This window comes from Heterodontus francisci, unplaced genomic scaffold, assembly GCF_036365525.1.
Source record: "Heterodontus francisci isolate sHetFra1 unplaced genomic scaffold, sHetFra1.hap1 HAP1_SCAFFOLD_186, whole genome shotgun sequence".
In the NCBI taxonomy this organism is placed as follows: domain Eukaryota; kingdom Metazoa; phylum Chordata; class Chondrichthyes; order Heterodontiformes; family Heterodontidae; genus Heterodontus; species Heterodontus francisci.
Genome location: NW_027142077.1, coordinates 819,550 through 836,541, shown reverse-complemented (window position 1 = coordinate 836,541; position 16,992 = coordinate 819,550).

Sequence of the window (16,992 nt, the reverse complement as noted above, 5' to 3'; positions counted from 1 at the left end):
TCCCGTCACTCTGGAAACAGACCTCGCCCCCACTCCCGTCACTCTGGAAACAGACCCCGCCCTCACTCCCGTCACTCTGGAAACAGACCCAGCCCCCACTCGCCATCCCTCTGACAACAGGCACCGCCCCCACTCCCGTCACCCAGGAAACAGACACCACCCCCACTCGCTGTCACCTTGGAAACAGACCCCGCCCTCGCTCCCGTCTCCCTGGAAACAGACACAGCCCCCACTCCCGCCAATCTAGAAACAGACTCCGCCCCCACTCCCGTCACCCTGGAAACAGACCCCGCCCCCACCTCGTCACACTGGAAACAGACTCCGCCCCCACTCCCGTCACCCTGGAACCAGACCCCGCCCTAACGCCCGTCACCCTGGAAACAGAACCCGTACCCCACTCCCGTCACTCTGGAAACAGACCCCACCCCCACTCCCGTCATCCTGGTAACAAACCCCGCCCCCACTCCCGTCACCCTGGAAACAGAAACCGCCCCCACTCCCGTCACTCTGGTAACGGACCCCGACCCCACTCCCGTCACTCTGTAAACAGACTTCACCCCCACTGCCGTCACCCTGGAAACAGACCACGCCCCCACACCCGTCACATTGGAAACAGAACCCGCCCAACTCCCGTCACCCTGGAAACAGACCCCGCCCCCCACATCCGTCAGTTTGGTAACAGACCCCGCCCCCACACCCGTCACTCTGGAAACAGATCCCGCCCCCACTCCGGTCACTCTGGAAACAGACTCCACCCCCACTCCCGTTCTTCTGGAAACAGATCCCGGCCCGTTCCCGTCACTCTGGAAACAGACCACGCCCCCCACACCCGTCACGTTGTTAACAGACCCCGCCCCCACACCGTCACTCTGGAAACAGGCCCCGCCCCCACTCCCGTCACTCTGGAGACAGACCCCCCCCCACTCCCGTTCCTCTGGAAACAGACCCCGCCCCCACTCTCGTCACAGAGGAAACAGACCCCGCCCCACTCCTGTCACTCTGGAAACAGACACCGCCCCCCCACACCCTCACCTTGGAAACAGACCACGCCCCTACTGCCGTCACCTTGGAAACAGACCCCGCCCCCACTCCCAAACCTTTGAAACTGACCCCGCCCCCACACCCGTCACTCTGGAAACAGACCCCGCCCCTACTCCCGTCACCCTGGATACTGACCCCGCCACCACTCCCGTGACCCTGGAAACAGACCCCGCCCCCACTCCCGTCACCCTGGAAACAGACCCCGCCCCTACTCCCGTCACCCTGGAAACAGACCCCGCCACCACTCCCGTCAGTTTGGAAACATACCCGCCCCCACTCCCGTCACTCTGGATACAGACCCCGCCCCCACTCCCGTCACTCTGGAAACAGACCTCGCCCCCACTCCCGTCACTCTGGAAACAGACCCCGCCCTCACTCCCGTCACTCTGGAAACAGACCCAGCCCCCACTCGCCATCCCTCTGACAACAGGCACCGCCCCCACTCCCGTCACCCAGGAAACAGACACCACCCCCACTCGCTGTCACCTTGTTAACAGACCGCGCCCCCACACCCGTCACTCTGGAAACAGACCCCGCCCCCACTTCCGTCACTCTGGAAACATACCCCGCCCCCACTCCCGTTCCTCTGGAAACAGATCACGCCCCTCTGGAAACAGATCCCGCCCCCACTCCCGTCACCCTGGAAACAGACCCCGCCCCCACCTCATCACACTGGAAACAGACTCCGCCCCCACTCCCGTGACCCTGGAAACAGACCTCGCCCCAACGCCCGTCACCCAGGAAACAGACCCCGCCCCACTCCCGTCACTCTGGAAACAGACCCCGCCCCAACTCCCCTACCTTGGAAACAGGCCCCGCCCCTACTGCCGTCACCTTGGAAACAGACCCCGCCCCCACTCCCGTCATCTTGGTAACAGACCCCGCCCTCACTCCCGTCACCCTGGAAACAGACCCCGCCCCCACTCCCGTCACCCTGGACACTGACCCCGCCACCACTCCCGTGACCCAGGAAACAGACCCCGCCACCACTCCCGTCAGTTTGGAAACATACCCCGCCCCCACTCCCGTCACTGTGGATACAGAACCCGCCCCCACTACCAACACCTTGGAAACAGACCCCGCCCCCCACCCGTCACTCTGGAAACAGAACACCGCCCCCACTCCTGTCACTCTGGAAACAGACCCCGCCCCTACTCCCGTGACTCTGGAAACAGACCCCGCCCCAACTCCCCTCACCTTGGAAACAGACCCCGCCCCTACTGTCGTCACCTTGGAAACAGAACCCGCCCCCACTCCCGTCACCTTGGTAACAGACCCCGCACCCACACCCGTCACCCTGGAAACAGACCCCGCCCCCACTCCCGTCACCCTGGATACTGACCCCGCCACCACTCCCGTGTCCCTGGAAACAGACCCCGCCCCCACTCCGTCACCCTGCAATCAGACCCCGCCCCCACTCCCGTCACACTGGAAACAGACCCCGCCCCCACTCCCGTAACGCTGGAAACAGACGCCGCCCCCACTCCTGTCACTCTGGAAACAGACAGCGCCCCAATCCCATCAACATGGAAACTGACCCCGCCCCCCACTCCTGTCACTCTGGAAACAGACCCCGCCCCTACTCCCGTCACTCTGGAAACAGACCCCGCCCCCACTCCCCTCACCTTTGAAACAGACCCCGCCCCTACTGCCATCACCTTGGAATCAGACCCCGCCCCCACTACCATCACCTTGGAAACAGACCCAGCCCCCCACCCGTCACTCTGGAAACAGAACACCGCCCCCACTCCTGTCACTCTGGAACCAGACACCGCCCCTACTCCCGTCACTCTGGAAACAGACCCCGCCCCAACACCCCTCACCTTGGAAACAGACCCCGTCCCTACTGCCGTCACATTGAAAACAGACCCCGCTCCCACTCCCGTCACCTTGGTAACAGACCCCGCCCCCACTCCCGTCACGCTGGAAACAGACCTCGTCCCAACTCCCCTCACCTTGGAAACAGACCCCGCCCCTACTGCCGTCACCTTGGAAACAGACCCCGCCCCCACTCCCGTCAACTTGGTAACAGACCCCGCCCCCACTCCCGTCACCCTGGAAACAGACCCCGCCCCCACTCCCGTCACCCTGGATACTGACCCCGCCACCACTCCCGTGACCCTGGAAACAGACCCCGCCCCCACTCCCGTCACCCTGGAAACAGACCCCGCCCCTACTCCCGTCACCCTGGAAACAGACCCCGCCACCACTCCCGTCAGTTTGGAAACATACCCGCCCCCACTCCCGTCACTCTGGATACAGACCCCGCCCCCACTCCCGTCACTCTGGAAACAGACCTCGCCCCCACTCCCGTCACTCTGGAAACAGACCCCGCCCTCACTCTCGTGACTCTGGAAACAGACCCAGCCCCAACTCGCCGTCCCTCTGGCAACAGGCACCGCCCCCACTCCCGTCACCCAGGAAACAGACACCACCCCCACTCGCTGTCACCTTGGAAACAGACCCCGCCCTCGCTCCCGTCTCCCTGGAAACAGACACAGCCCCCACTCCCGCCAATCTAGAAACAGACCCCGCCCCCACTCCCGTCACCCTGGAAGCAGACCCCGCCCCCACCACGTCACACTGGAAACAGACTCCGCCCCCTCTCCCGTCACCCTGGAAACAGACCCCGCCCTAACGCCCATCACCCTGGAAACAGAACCCGTACCCCACTCCCGTCACTCTGGAAACAGACCCCACCCCCACTCTCGTCATCCTGGTAACAAACCCCGCCCCCACTCCCGTCACCCTGGAAACAGAAACCGCCCCCACTCCCGTCACTCTGGTAACGGACCCCGACCCCACTCCCGTCACTCTGTAAACAGACTTCACCCCCACTGCCGTCACCCTGGAAACAGACCACGCCCCCACTCCTGTCACATTGGAAACAGAACCCGCCCCAACTCCCGTCACCCTGGAAACAGACCCCGCCCCCCACATCCGTCACTTTGGTAACAGACCCCGCCCCCACACCCGTCACTCTGGAAACAGACCCCGCCCCCACTCCGGTCAATCTGGAAACAGACTCCACCCTCACTCCCGTTCTTCTGGAAAAAGATCCCGACCCGTTCCCGTCACTCTGGAAACAGACCACGCCCCCCACACCCGTCACGTTGTTAACAGACCCCGCCCCCACACCGTCACTCTGGAAACAGGCCCCGCCCCCACTCCCGTCACTCTGGAGACAGACCCCCCCCACTCCCGTTCCTCTGGAAACAGACCCCGCCCCCACTCTCGTCACAGAGGAAACAGACCCCGCCCCACTCCTGTCACTCTGGAAACAGACACCGCCCACAGACCCCGCCCCCACTCGCGTCAACCCGGAAACAGACCACGCCCCTACTCCCGACACTCTGGAAACAGACCCCGCGCCAACTTCCCTCACCTTGGAAACAGACCCCGCCCCTACTGCCGTCACCTTGGAAACATACCCCGCCCCCACTCCCGTCACCTTGGTAACAGACCCCGCCCCCACTCCCGTCACCCTGGAAACAGACCCCGCCCCCACTCCCGTCACCCTGGATACAGACCCCGCCCCCACTCCCGTCAACCTGGAAACAGACCCCGCCCCAACGCCCGTCACCCTGGAAACAGATCCCGCCGCCACTCCAGTCACCCTGGAAAGAGAGCCCGCCCCCACTGCCGTCACTTTATAAACTGACCCCGCCGCCTCTCCCGTCACTCTGGAAACAGACCCCGCCCCCACTCCCATCACCTTGGTAACAGAACCCTCCCCACTCCCATCACTCTGGAAACAGACCCCGCCCCTCACTCCCGTCACTCTGGTAACGGACCCCGAACCCACTCCCGTCACCCTGGAAACTGACCCCGCCCCCTCTCCCATCACCTTGGTAACAGACCACGTCCCCAATCCCGTCAACCTGGAAACAGATCCCGCCCCCACTCCCGTCACCTTGTTAACAGACCGCGCCCCCACACCCGTCACTCTGGAAACAGACCCCGCCCCCACTCCCGTCACTCTGGAAACATACCCCGCCCCCACTCCCGTTCCTCTGGAAACAGATCACGCCCCTCTGGAAACAGATCCCGCCCCCACTACCCGTCACCCTGGAAACAGACCCCGCCCCCACCTCATCACACTGGAAACAGACTCCGCCCCCACTCCCGTGACCCTGGAAACAGACCTCGCCCCAACGCCCGTCACCCAGGAAACAGACCACGCCCCACTCCCGTCACTCTGGAAACAGACCCCTCCCCAACTCCCCTACCTTGGAAACAGGCCCCGCCCCTACTGCCGTCACCTTGGAAACAGACCCCGCCCCCACTCCCGTCATCTTGGTAACAGACCCCGCCCTCACTCCCGTCACCCTGGAAACAGACCCCGCCCCCACTCCCGTCACCCTGGACACTGACCCCGCCACCACTCCCGTGACCCAGGAAACAGACCCCGCCACCACTCCCGTCAGTTTGGAAACATACCCCGCCCCCACTCCCGTCACTGTGGATACAGAACCCGCCCCCACTACCAACACCTTGGAAACAGACCGCGCCCCCCACCCGTCACTCTGGAAACAGAACACCGCCCCCACTCCTGTCACTCTGGAAACAGACCCCGCCCCTACTCCCGTGACTCTGGAAACAGACCCCGCCCCAACTCCCCTCACCTTGGAAACAGACCCCGCCCCTACTGTCGTCACCTTGGAAACAGAACCCGCCCCCACTCCCGTCACCTTGGTAACAGACCCCGCCCCCACACCCGTCACCCTGGAAACAGACCCCGCCCCCACTCCCGTCACCCTGGAAACAGACCCCGCCCCTACTCCCGTCACTCTGGAAACAGACCCCGCCCCCACTCCCCTCACCTTTGAAACAGACCCCTCCCCTACTGCCATCACCTTGGAATCAGACCCCGCCCCCACTATCATCACCTTGGAAACAGACCCCGCCCCCCACCCGTCACTCTGGAAACAGAACACCGCCCCCACTCCTGTCACTCTGGAAACAGACACCGCCCCTACTCCCGTCACTCTGGAAACAGACCCCGCCCCAACTCCCCTCACCTTGGAAACAGACCCCGCCCCTACTGCCGTCACATTGGAAATAGACCCCGCTCCCACTCCCGTCACCTTGGTAACAGACCCCGCCCCCACTCCCATCACTCTGGAAACAGACCTCGTCCCAACTCCCCTAACCTTGGAAACAGACCCCGCCCCTACTGCCTTCACCTTGGAAACAGACACCGCCCCCACTCCCGTCAACTTGGTAACAGACCCCGCCCCCACTCCCGTCACCCTGGAAACAGACCCCGCCCCCACTCCCGTCACCCTGGATACTGACCCCGCCACCACTCCCGTGATCCTGGAAACAGACCCCGCCCCCACTCCCGTCACCCTGGAAACAGACCCCGCCCCTACTCCCGTCACCCTGGAAACAGACCCCGCCACCACTCCCGTCAGTTTGGAAACATACCCGCCCCCACTCCCGTCACTCTGGATACAGACCCCGCCCCCACTCCCGTCACTCTGGAAACAGACCTCGCCCCCAATCCCGTCACTCTGGAAACAGATCCCGCCCTCACTCCCGTCACTCTGGAAACAGACCCAGCCCCCACTCGCCATCCCTCTGACAACAGGCACCGCCCCCACTCCCGTCACCCAGGAAACAGACACCACCCCCACTCGCTGTCACCTTGGAAACAGACCCCGCCCTCGCTCCCGTCTCCCTGGAAACAGACACAGCCCCCACTCCCGCCAATCTAGAAACAGACCCGGCCCCCACTCCCGTCACCCTGGAAACAGACCCCGCCCCCACCTCGTCACACTGGAAACAGACTCCGCCCCCACTCCCGTCACCCTGGAACCAGACCCCGCCCTAACGCCCGTCACCCTGGAAACAGAACCCGTACCCCACTCCCGTCACTCTGGAAACAGACCCCACCCCCACTCCCGTCATCCTGGTAACAAACCCCGCCCCCACTCCCGTCACCCTGGAAACAGAAACCGCCCCCACTCCCGTCACTCTGGTAACGGACCCCGACCCCACTCCCGTCACTCTGTAAACAGACTTCACCCCCACTGCCGTCACCCTGGAAACAGACCACGCCCCCACTCCCGTCACATTGGAAACAGAACCCGCCCAACTCCCGTCACCCTGGAAACAGACCCCGCCCCCCACATCCGTCAGTTTGGTAACAGACCCCGCCCCCACACCCGTCACTCTGGAAACAGACCCCGCCCCCACTCCGGTCACTCTGGAAACAGACTCCACCCCCACTCCCGTTCTTCTGGAAACAGATCCCGGCCCGTTCCCGTCACTCTGGAAACAGACCACGCCCCCCACACCCGTCACGTTGTTAACAGACCCCGCCCCCACACCGTCACTCTGGAAACAGGCCCCGCCCCCACTCCCGTCACTCTGGAGACAGACCCCCCCCCCACTCCCGTTCCTCTGGAAACAGACCCCGCCCCCACTCTCGTCACAGAGGAAACAGACCCCGCCCCACTCCTGTCACTCTGGAAACAGACACCGCCCCCCCACACCCTCACCTTGGAAACAGACCCCGCCCCTACTGCCGTCACCTTGGAAACAGACCCCGCCCCCACTCCCAAACCTTTGAAACTGACCCCGCCCCCACACCCGTCACTCTGGAAACAGACCCCGCCCCCACTCCCGTCACCCTGGATACTGACCCCGCCACCACTCCCGTTACCCTGGAAACAGACCCCGCCCCCACTCCCGTCACCCTGGAAACAGACCCCGCCCCTACTCCCGTCACCCTGGAAACAGACCCCGCCACCACTCCCGTCAGTTTGGAAACATACCCGCCCCCACTCCCGTCACTCTGGATACAGACCCCGCCCCCACTCCCGTCACTCTGGAAACACACCTCGCCCCCACTCCCATCACTCTGGAAACAGACCCCGCCCTCACTCCCGTCACTCTGGAAACAGACCCAGCCCCCACTAGCCATCCCTCTGACAACAGGCACCGCCCCCACTCCCGTCACCCAGGAAACAGACACCACCCCCACTCGCTGTCACCTTGGAAACAGACCCCGCCCTCGCTCCCGTCTCCCTGGAAACAGACACAGCCCCCACTCCCGCCAATCTAGAAACAGACCCCGCCCCCACTCCCGTCACCCTGGAAACAGACCCCGCCCCCACCTCGTCACACTGGAAACAGACTCCGCCCCCACTCCCGTCACCCTGGAACCAGACCCCGCCCTAACGCCCGTCACCCTGGAAACAGAACCTGTACCCCACTCCCGTCACTCTGGAAACAGACCCCACCCCCACTCCCGTCATCCTGGTAACAAACCCCGCCCCCACTCCCGTCACCCTGGAAACAGAAACCGCCCCCACTCCCGTCACTCTGGTAACGGACCCCGACCCCACTCCCGTCACCCTGGAAACAGACTTCACCCCCACTGCCGTCACCCTGGAAACAGACCACGCCCCCACTCCCGTCACATTGGAAACAGAACCCGCCCCAACTCCCGCCACCCTGGAAACAGGCCCCGCCCCCACTCCCGTCACTCTGGAGACAGACCCCCCCCCCACTCCCGTTCCTCTGGAAACAGACCCCGCCCCCACTCTCGTCACAGAGGAAACAGACCCCGCCCCACTCCTGTCACTCTGGAAACAGACACCGCCCCCCCACACCCTCACCTTGGAAACAGACCCCGCCCCTACTGCCGTCACCTTGGAAACAGACCCCGCCCCCACTCCCAAACCTTTGAAACTGACCCCGCCCCCACACCCGCACTCTGGAAACAGACCCCGCCCCCACTCCCGTCACCCTGGATACTGACCCCGCCACCACTCCCGTTACCCTGGAAACAGACCCCGCCCCCACTCCCGTCACCCTGGAAACAGACCCCGCCCCTACTCCCGTCACCCTGGAAACAGACCCCGCCACCACTCCCGTCAGTTTGGAAACATACCCGCCCCCACTCCCGTCACTCTGGATACAGACCCCGCCCCCACTCCCGTCACTCTGGAAACACACCTCGCCCCCACTCCCATCACTCTGGAAACAGACCCCGCCCTCACTCCCGTCACTCTGGAAACAGACCCAGCCCCCACTAGCCATCCCTCTGACAACAGGCACCGCCCCCACTCCCGTCACCCAGGAAACAGACACCACCCCCACTCGCTGTCACCTTGGAAACAGACCCCGCCCTCGCTCCCGTCTCCCTGGAAACAGACACAGCCCCCACTCCCGCCAATCTAGAAACAGACCCCGCCCCCACTCCCGTCACCCTGGAAACAGACCCCGCCCCCACCTCGTCACACTGGAAACAGACTCCGCCCCCACTCCCGTCACCCTGGAACCAGACCCCGCCCTAACGCCCGTCACCCTGGAAACAGAACCTGTACCCCACTCCCGTCACTCTGGAAACAGACCCCACCCCCACTCCCGTCATCCTGGTAACAAACCCCGCCCCCACTCCCGTCACCCTGGAAACAGAAACCGCCCCCACTCCCGTCACTCTGGTAACGGACCCCGACCCCACTCCCGTCACCCTGGAAACAGACTTCACCCCCACTGCCGTCACCCTGGAAACAGACCACGCCCCCACTCCCGTCACATTGGAAACAGAACCCGCCCCAACTCCCGCCACCCTGGAAACAGACCCCGCCCCCCACATCCGTCACTTTGGTAACAGACCCCGCCCCCACACCCGTCACTCTGGAAACAGACCCCGCCCCCACTCCGTTCACTCTGGAAACAGACTCCACCCCCACTCCCGTTCTTCTGGAAACAGATCCCGGCCCGTTCCCGTCACTCTGGAAACAGACCACGCCCCCCACACCCGTCACGTTGTTAACAGACCCCGCCCCCACACCGTCACTCTGGAAACAGGCCCCGCCCCCACTCCCGTCACTCTGGAGACAGACCCCCCCCCACTCCCGTTCCTCTGGAAACAGACCCCGCCCCCACTCTCGTCACAGAGGAAACAGACCCCGCCCCACTCCTGTCACTCTGGAAACAGACACCGCCCCCCCACACCCTCACCTTGGAAACAGACCCCGCCCCTACTGCCGTCACCTTGGAAACAGACCCCGCCCCCACTCCCAAACCTTTGAAACTGACCCCGCCCCCACACCCATCACTCTGGAAACAGACCCCGCCCCCACTCCCGTCACCCTGGATACTGACCCCGCCACCACTCCCGTGACCCTGGAAACAGACCCCGCCCCCACTCCCGTCACCCTGGAAACAGACCCCGCCCCTACTCCCGTCACCCTGGAAACAGACCCCGCCACCACTCCCGTCAGTTTGGAAACATACCCGCCCCCACTCCCGTCACTCTGGATACAGACCCCGCCCCCCCACACCCTCACCTTGGAAACAGACCCCGCCCCTACTGCCGTCACCTTGGAAACAGACCCCGCCCCCACTCCCATAACCTTTGAATCTGACCCCGCCCCCACACCCGTCACTCTGGAAACAGATCCCGCGCCAACTTCCCTCACCTTGGAAACAGACCCCGCCCCTACTGCCGTCACCTTGGAAACATACCCCGCCCCCACTCCCGTCACCTTGGTAACAGACCCCGCCCCCACTCCCGTCACCCTGGAAACAGACCCAGCCCCACTCCCGTCACCCTGGATACAGACCCCGCCCCCACTCCCGTCACCCTGGAAACAGACCCCGCCGCCACTCCAGTCACCCTGGAAAGAGACCCCGCCCCCACTGCCGTCACTTTGGAAACTGACCCCGCCGCCTCTCCCGTCACTCTGGAAACAGACCCCGCCCCCACTCCCATCACCTTGGTAACAGAACCCTCCCCACTCCCATCACTCTGGAAACAGACCCCGCCCCTCACTCCCGTCACTCTGGTAACGGACCCCGAACCCACTCCCGTCACCCTGGAAACTGACCCCGCCCCCTCTCCCATCACCTTGGTAACAGACCACGTCCCCACTGGCGTCAACCTGGAAACAGATCCCGCCCCCACTCCCGTCACCTTGGTAACAGACCGCGCCCCCACACCCGTCACCCTGGAAACAGACCCCGCCGCCACTCCAGTCACCCTGGAAAGAGACCCCGCCCCCACTGCCGTCACTTTGGAAACTGACCCCGCCGCCTCTCCCGTCACTCTGGAAACAGACCCCGCCCCCACTCCCATCACCTTGGTAACAGAACCCTCCCCACTCCCATCACTCTGGAAACAGACCCCGCCCCTCACTCCCGTCACTCTGGTAACGGACCCCGAACCCACTCCCGTCACCCTGGAAACATACCCCGCCCCCTCTCCCATCACCTTGGTAACAGACCACGTCCCCACTGGCGTCAACCTGGAAACAGATCCCGCCCCCACTCCCGTCACCTTGGTAACAGACCGCGCCCCCACACCCGTCACTCTGGAAACAGACCCCGCCCCCACTCCCGTCACTCTGGAAACATACTCCGCCCCCACTCCCGTTCCTCTGGAAACAGATCACGCCCCTCTGGAAACAGATCCCGCCCCCACTCCCGTCACCCTGGAAACAGACCCCGCCCCCACCTCATCACACTGGAAACAGACTCCGCCCCCACTCCCGTGACCCTGGAAACAGACCTCGCCCCAACGCCCGTCACCCAGGAAACATATCCCGCCCCACTCCCGTCACTCTGGAAACAGACCCCGCCCCAACACCCCTACCTTGGAAACAGGCCCCGCCCCTACTGCCGTCACCTTGGAAACAGACCCCGCCCCCACTCCCGTCATCTTGGTAACAGACCCCGCCCTCACTCCCGTCACCCTGGAAACAGACCCCGCCCCCACTCCCGTCACCCTGGACACTGACCCCGCCACCACTCCCATGACCCAGGAAACAGACCCCGCCCCCACTCCCGTCACCCTGGAAACAGACCCCGCCACCACTCCCGTCAGTTTGGAAACATACCCCGCCCCCACTCCCGTCACTGTGGATACAGAACCCGCCCCCACAACCATCACCTTGGAAACAGACCCCGCCCCCCACCCGTCACTCTGGAAACAGAACACCGCCCCCACTCCTGTCACTCTGGAAACAGACCCCGCCCCTACTCCCGTGACTCTGGAAACAGATCCCGCCCCAACTCCCCTCACCTTGGAAACAGACCCCGCCCCTACTGTCGTCACCTTGGAAACAGAACCCGCCCCCACTCCCGTCACCTTGGTAACAGACCCCGCCCCCACACCCGTCACCCTGGAAACAGATCCCGCCCCCACTCCCGTCACCTTGGTAACAGACCGCGCCCCCACACCCGTCACTCTGGAAACAGACCCCGCCCCCACTCCCGTCACGCTGGAAACATACCCCACCCCCACTCCCGTTCCTCTGGAAACAGATCACGCACCTCTGGAAACAGATCCCGCCCCCACTACCCGTCACCCTGGAAACAGACCCCGCCCCCACCTCATCACACTGGAAACAGACTCCGCCCCCACTCCCGTGACCCTGGAAACAGACCTCGCCCCAACGCCCGTCACCCAGGAAACAGACCCCGCCCCACTCCCGTCACTCTGGAAACAGACCCCGCCCCAACTCCCCTACCTTGGAAACAGGCCCCGCCCCTACTGCTGTCACCTTGGAAACAGACCCCGCCCCCACTCCCGTCATCTTGGTAACAGACCCCGCCCTCACTCCCGTCACCCTGGAAACAGACCCCGCCCCCACTCCCGTCACCCTGGATACTGACCCCGCCACCACTCCCGTGACCCAGGAAACAGACCCCGCCCCCACTCCCGTCACCCTGGAAACAGACCCCGCCACCACTCCCGTCAGTTTGGAAACAGACCCCGCCCCTACTGCCATCACCTTGGAATCAGACCCCGCCCCCACTACCATCACCTTGGAAACAGACCCCGCCCCCACCCGTCACTCTGGAAACAGAACACCGCCCCCACTCCTGTCACTCTGGAAACAGACACCGCCCTTACTCCCGTCACTCTGGAAACAGACCTCGTCCCAACTCCCCTCACCTTGGAAACAGACCCCGCCCCTACTGCCGTCACCTTGGAAACAGACCCCGCCCCCACTCCCGTCAACTTGGTAACTGACCCCGCCCCCACTCCCGTCACCCTGGAAACAGACCCCGCCCCCACTCCCGTCACCCTGGATACTGACCCCGCCACCACTCCCGTGACCCTGGAAACAGACCCCGCCCCCACTCCCGTCACCCTGGAAACAGACCCCGCCCCTACTCCCGTCACCCTGGAAACAGACCCCGCCACCACTCCCGTCAGTTTGGAAACATACCCGCCCCCACTCCCGTCACTCTGGATACAGACCCCGCCCCCACTCCCGTCACTCTGGAAACAGACCGCGCCCCCACTCCCGTCACTCTGGAAACAGAGCCCGCCCTCACTCCCGTCACTCTGGAAACAGACCCAGCCCCCACTCGCCGTCCCTCTGGCAACAGGCACCGCCCCCACTCCCGTCACCCAGGAAACAGACACCACCCCCACTCGCTGTCACCTTGGAAACAGACCCCGCCCTCGCTCCCGTCTCCCTGGAAACAGACACAGCCCCCACTCCCGCCAATCATGAAACAGACCCCGCCCCCACTCCCGTCACCCTGGAAGCAGACCCCGCCCCCACCACGTCACACTGGAAACAGACTCCGCCCCCTCTCCCGTCACCCTGGAAACAGACCCCGCCCTAACGCCCGTCACCCTGGAAACAGAACCCGTACCCCACTCCCGTCACTCTGGAAACAGACCCCACCCCCACTCTCGTCATCCTGGTAACAAACCCCGCCCCCACTCCCGTCACCCTGGAAACAGAAACCGCCCCCACTCCCGTCACTCTGGTAACGGACCCCGACCCCACTCCCGTCACTCTGTAAACAGACTTCACCCCCACTGCCGTCACCCTGGAAACAGACCACGCCCCCACTCCTGTCACATTGGAAACAGAACCCGCCCCAACTCCCGTCACCCTGGAAACAGACCCCGCCCCCCACATCCGTCACTTTGGTAACAGACCCCGCCCCCACACCCGTCACTCTGGAAACAGACCCCGCCCCCACTCCGGTCAATCTGGAAACAGACTCCACCCTCACTCCCGTTCTTCTGGAAAAAGATCCCGACCCGTTCCCGTCACTCTGGAAACAGACCACGCCCCCCACACCCGTCACGTTGTTAACAGACCCCGCCCCCACACCGTCACTCTGGAAACAGGCCCCGCCCCCACTCCCGTCACTCTGGAGACAGACCCCCCCCCACTCCCGTTCCTCTGGAAACAGACCCCGCCCCCACTCTCGTCACAGAGGAAACAGACCCCGCCCCACTCCTGTCACTCTGGAAACAGACACCGCCCACAGACCCCGCCCCCACTCGCGTCAACCCGGAAACAGACCACGCCCCTACTCCCGACACTCTGGAAACAGACCCCGCGCCAACTTCCCTCACCTTGGAAACAGACCCCGCCCCTACTGCCGTCACCTTGGAAACATACCCCGCCCCCACTCCCGTCACCTTGGTAACAGACCCCGCCCCCACTCCCGTCACCCTGGAAACAGACCCCGCCCCCACTCCCGTCACCCTGGATACAGACCCCGCCCCCACTCCCGTCAACCTGGAAACAGACCCCGCCCCAACGCCCGTCACCCTGGAAACAGATCCCGCCGCCACTCCAGTCACCCTGGAAAGAGAGCCCGCCCCCACTGCCGTCACTTTATAAACTGACCCCGCCGCCTCTCCCGTCACTCTGGAAACAGACCCCGCCCCCACTCCCATCACCTTGGTAACAGAACCCTCCCCACTCCCATCACTCTGGAAACAGACCCCGCCCCTCACTCCCGTCACTCTGGTAACGGACCCCGAACCCACTCCCGTCACCCTGGAAACTGACCCCGCCCCCTCTCCCATCACCTTGGTAACAGACCACGTCCCCAATCCCGTCAACCTGGAAACAGATCCCGCCCCCACTCCCGTCACCTTGTTAACAGACCGCGCCCCCACACCCGTCACTCTGGAAACAGACCCCGCCCCCACTCCCGTCACTCTGGAAACATACCCCGCCCCCACTCCCGTTCCTCTGGAAACAGATCACGCCCCTCTGGAAACAGATCCCGCCCCCACTACCCGTCACCCTGGAAACAGACCCCGCCCCCACCTCATCACACTGGAAACAGACTCCGCCCCCACTCCCGTGACCCTGGAAACAGACCTCGCCCCAACGCCCGTCACCCAGGAAACAGACCCCGCCCCACTCCCGTCACTCTGGAAACAGACCCCTCCCCAACTCCCCTACCTTGGAAACAGGCCCCGCCCCTACTGCCGTCACCTTGGAAACAGACCCCGCCCCCACTCCCGTCATCTTGGTAACAGACCCCGCCCTCACTCCCGTCACCCTGGAAACAGACCCCGCCCCCACTCCCGTCACCCTGGACACTGACCCCGCCACCACTCCCGTGACCCAGGAAACAGACCCCGCCACCACTCCCGTCAGTTTGGAAACATACCCCGCCCCCACTCCCGTCACTGTGGATACAGAACCCGCCCCCACTACCAACACCTTGGAAACAGACCGCGCCCCCCACCCGTCACTCTGGAAACAGAACACCGCCCCCACTCCTGTCACTCTGGAAACAGACCCCGCCCCTACTCCCGTGACTCTGGAAACAGACCCCGCCCCAACTCCCCTCACCTTGGAAACAGACCCCGCCCCTACTGTCGTCACCTTGGAAACAGAACCCGCCCCCACTCCCGTCACCTTGGTAACAGACCCCGCCCCCACACCCGTCACCCTGGAAACAGACCCCGCCCCCACTCCCGTCACCCTGGAAACAGACCCCGCCCCTACTCCCGTCACTCTGGAAACAGACCCCGCCCCCACTCCCCTCACCTTTGAAACAGACCCCTCCCCTACTGCCATCACCTTGGAATCAGACCCCGCCCCCACTATCATCACCTTGGAAACAGACCCCGCCCCCCACCCGTCACTCTGGAAACAGAACACCGCCCCCACTCCTGTCACTCTGGAAACAGACACCGCCCCTACTCCCGTCACTCTGGAAACAGACCCCGCCCCAACTCCCCTCACCTTGGAAACAGACCCCGCCCCTACTGCCGTCACATTGGAAATAGACCCCGCTCCCACTCCCGTCACCTTGGTAACAGACCCCGCCCCCACTCCCATCACTCTGGAAACAGACCTCGTCCCAACTCCCCTAACCTTGGAAACAGACCCCGCCCCTACTGCCTTCACCTTGGAAACAGACACCGCCCCCACTCCCGTCAACTTGGTAACAGACCCCGCCCCCACACCCGTCACCCTGGAAACAGACCCCGCCCCCACTCCCGTCACCCTGGATACTGACCCCGCCACCACTCCCGTGATCCTGGAAACAGACCCCGCCCCCACTCCCGTCACCCTGGAAACAGACCCCGCCCCTACTCCCGTCACCCTGGAAACAGACCCCGCCACCACTCCCGTCAGTTTGGAAACATACCCGCCCCCACTCCCGTCACTCTGGATACAGACCCCGCCCCCACTCCCGTCACTCTGGAAACAGACCGCGCCCCCAATCCCGTCACTCTGGAAACAGATCCCGCCCTCACTCCCGTCACTCTGGAAACAGACCCAGCCCCCACTCGCCATCCCTCTGACAACAGGCACCGCCCCCACTCCCGTCACCCAGGAAACAGACACCACCCCCACTCGCTGTCACCTTGGAAACAGACCCCGCCCTCGCTCCCGTCTCCCTGGAAACAGACACAGCCCCCACTCCCGCCAATCTAGAAACAGACCCGGCCCCCACTCCCGTCACCCTGGAAACAGACCCCGCCCCCACCTCGTCACACTGGAAACAGACTCCGCCCCCACTCCCGTCACCCTGGAACCAGACCCCGCCCTAACGCCCGTCACCCTGGAAACAGAACCCGTACCCCACTCCCGTCACTCTGGAAACAGACCCCACCCCCACTCCCGTCATCCTGGTAACAAACCCCGCCCCCACTCCCGTCACCCTGGAAACAGAAACCGCCCCCACTCCCGTCACTCTGGTAAC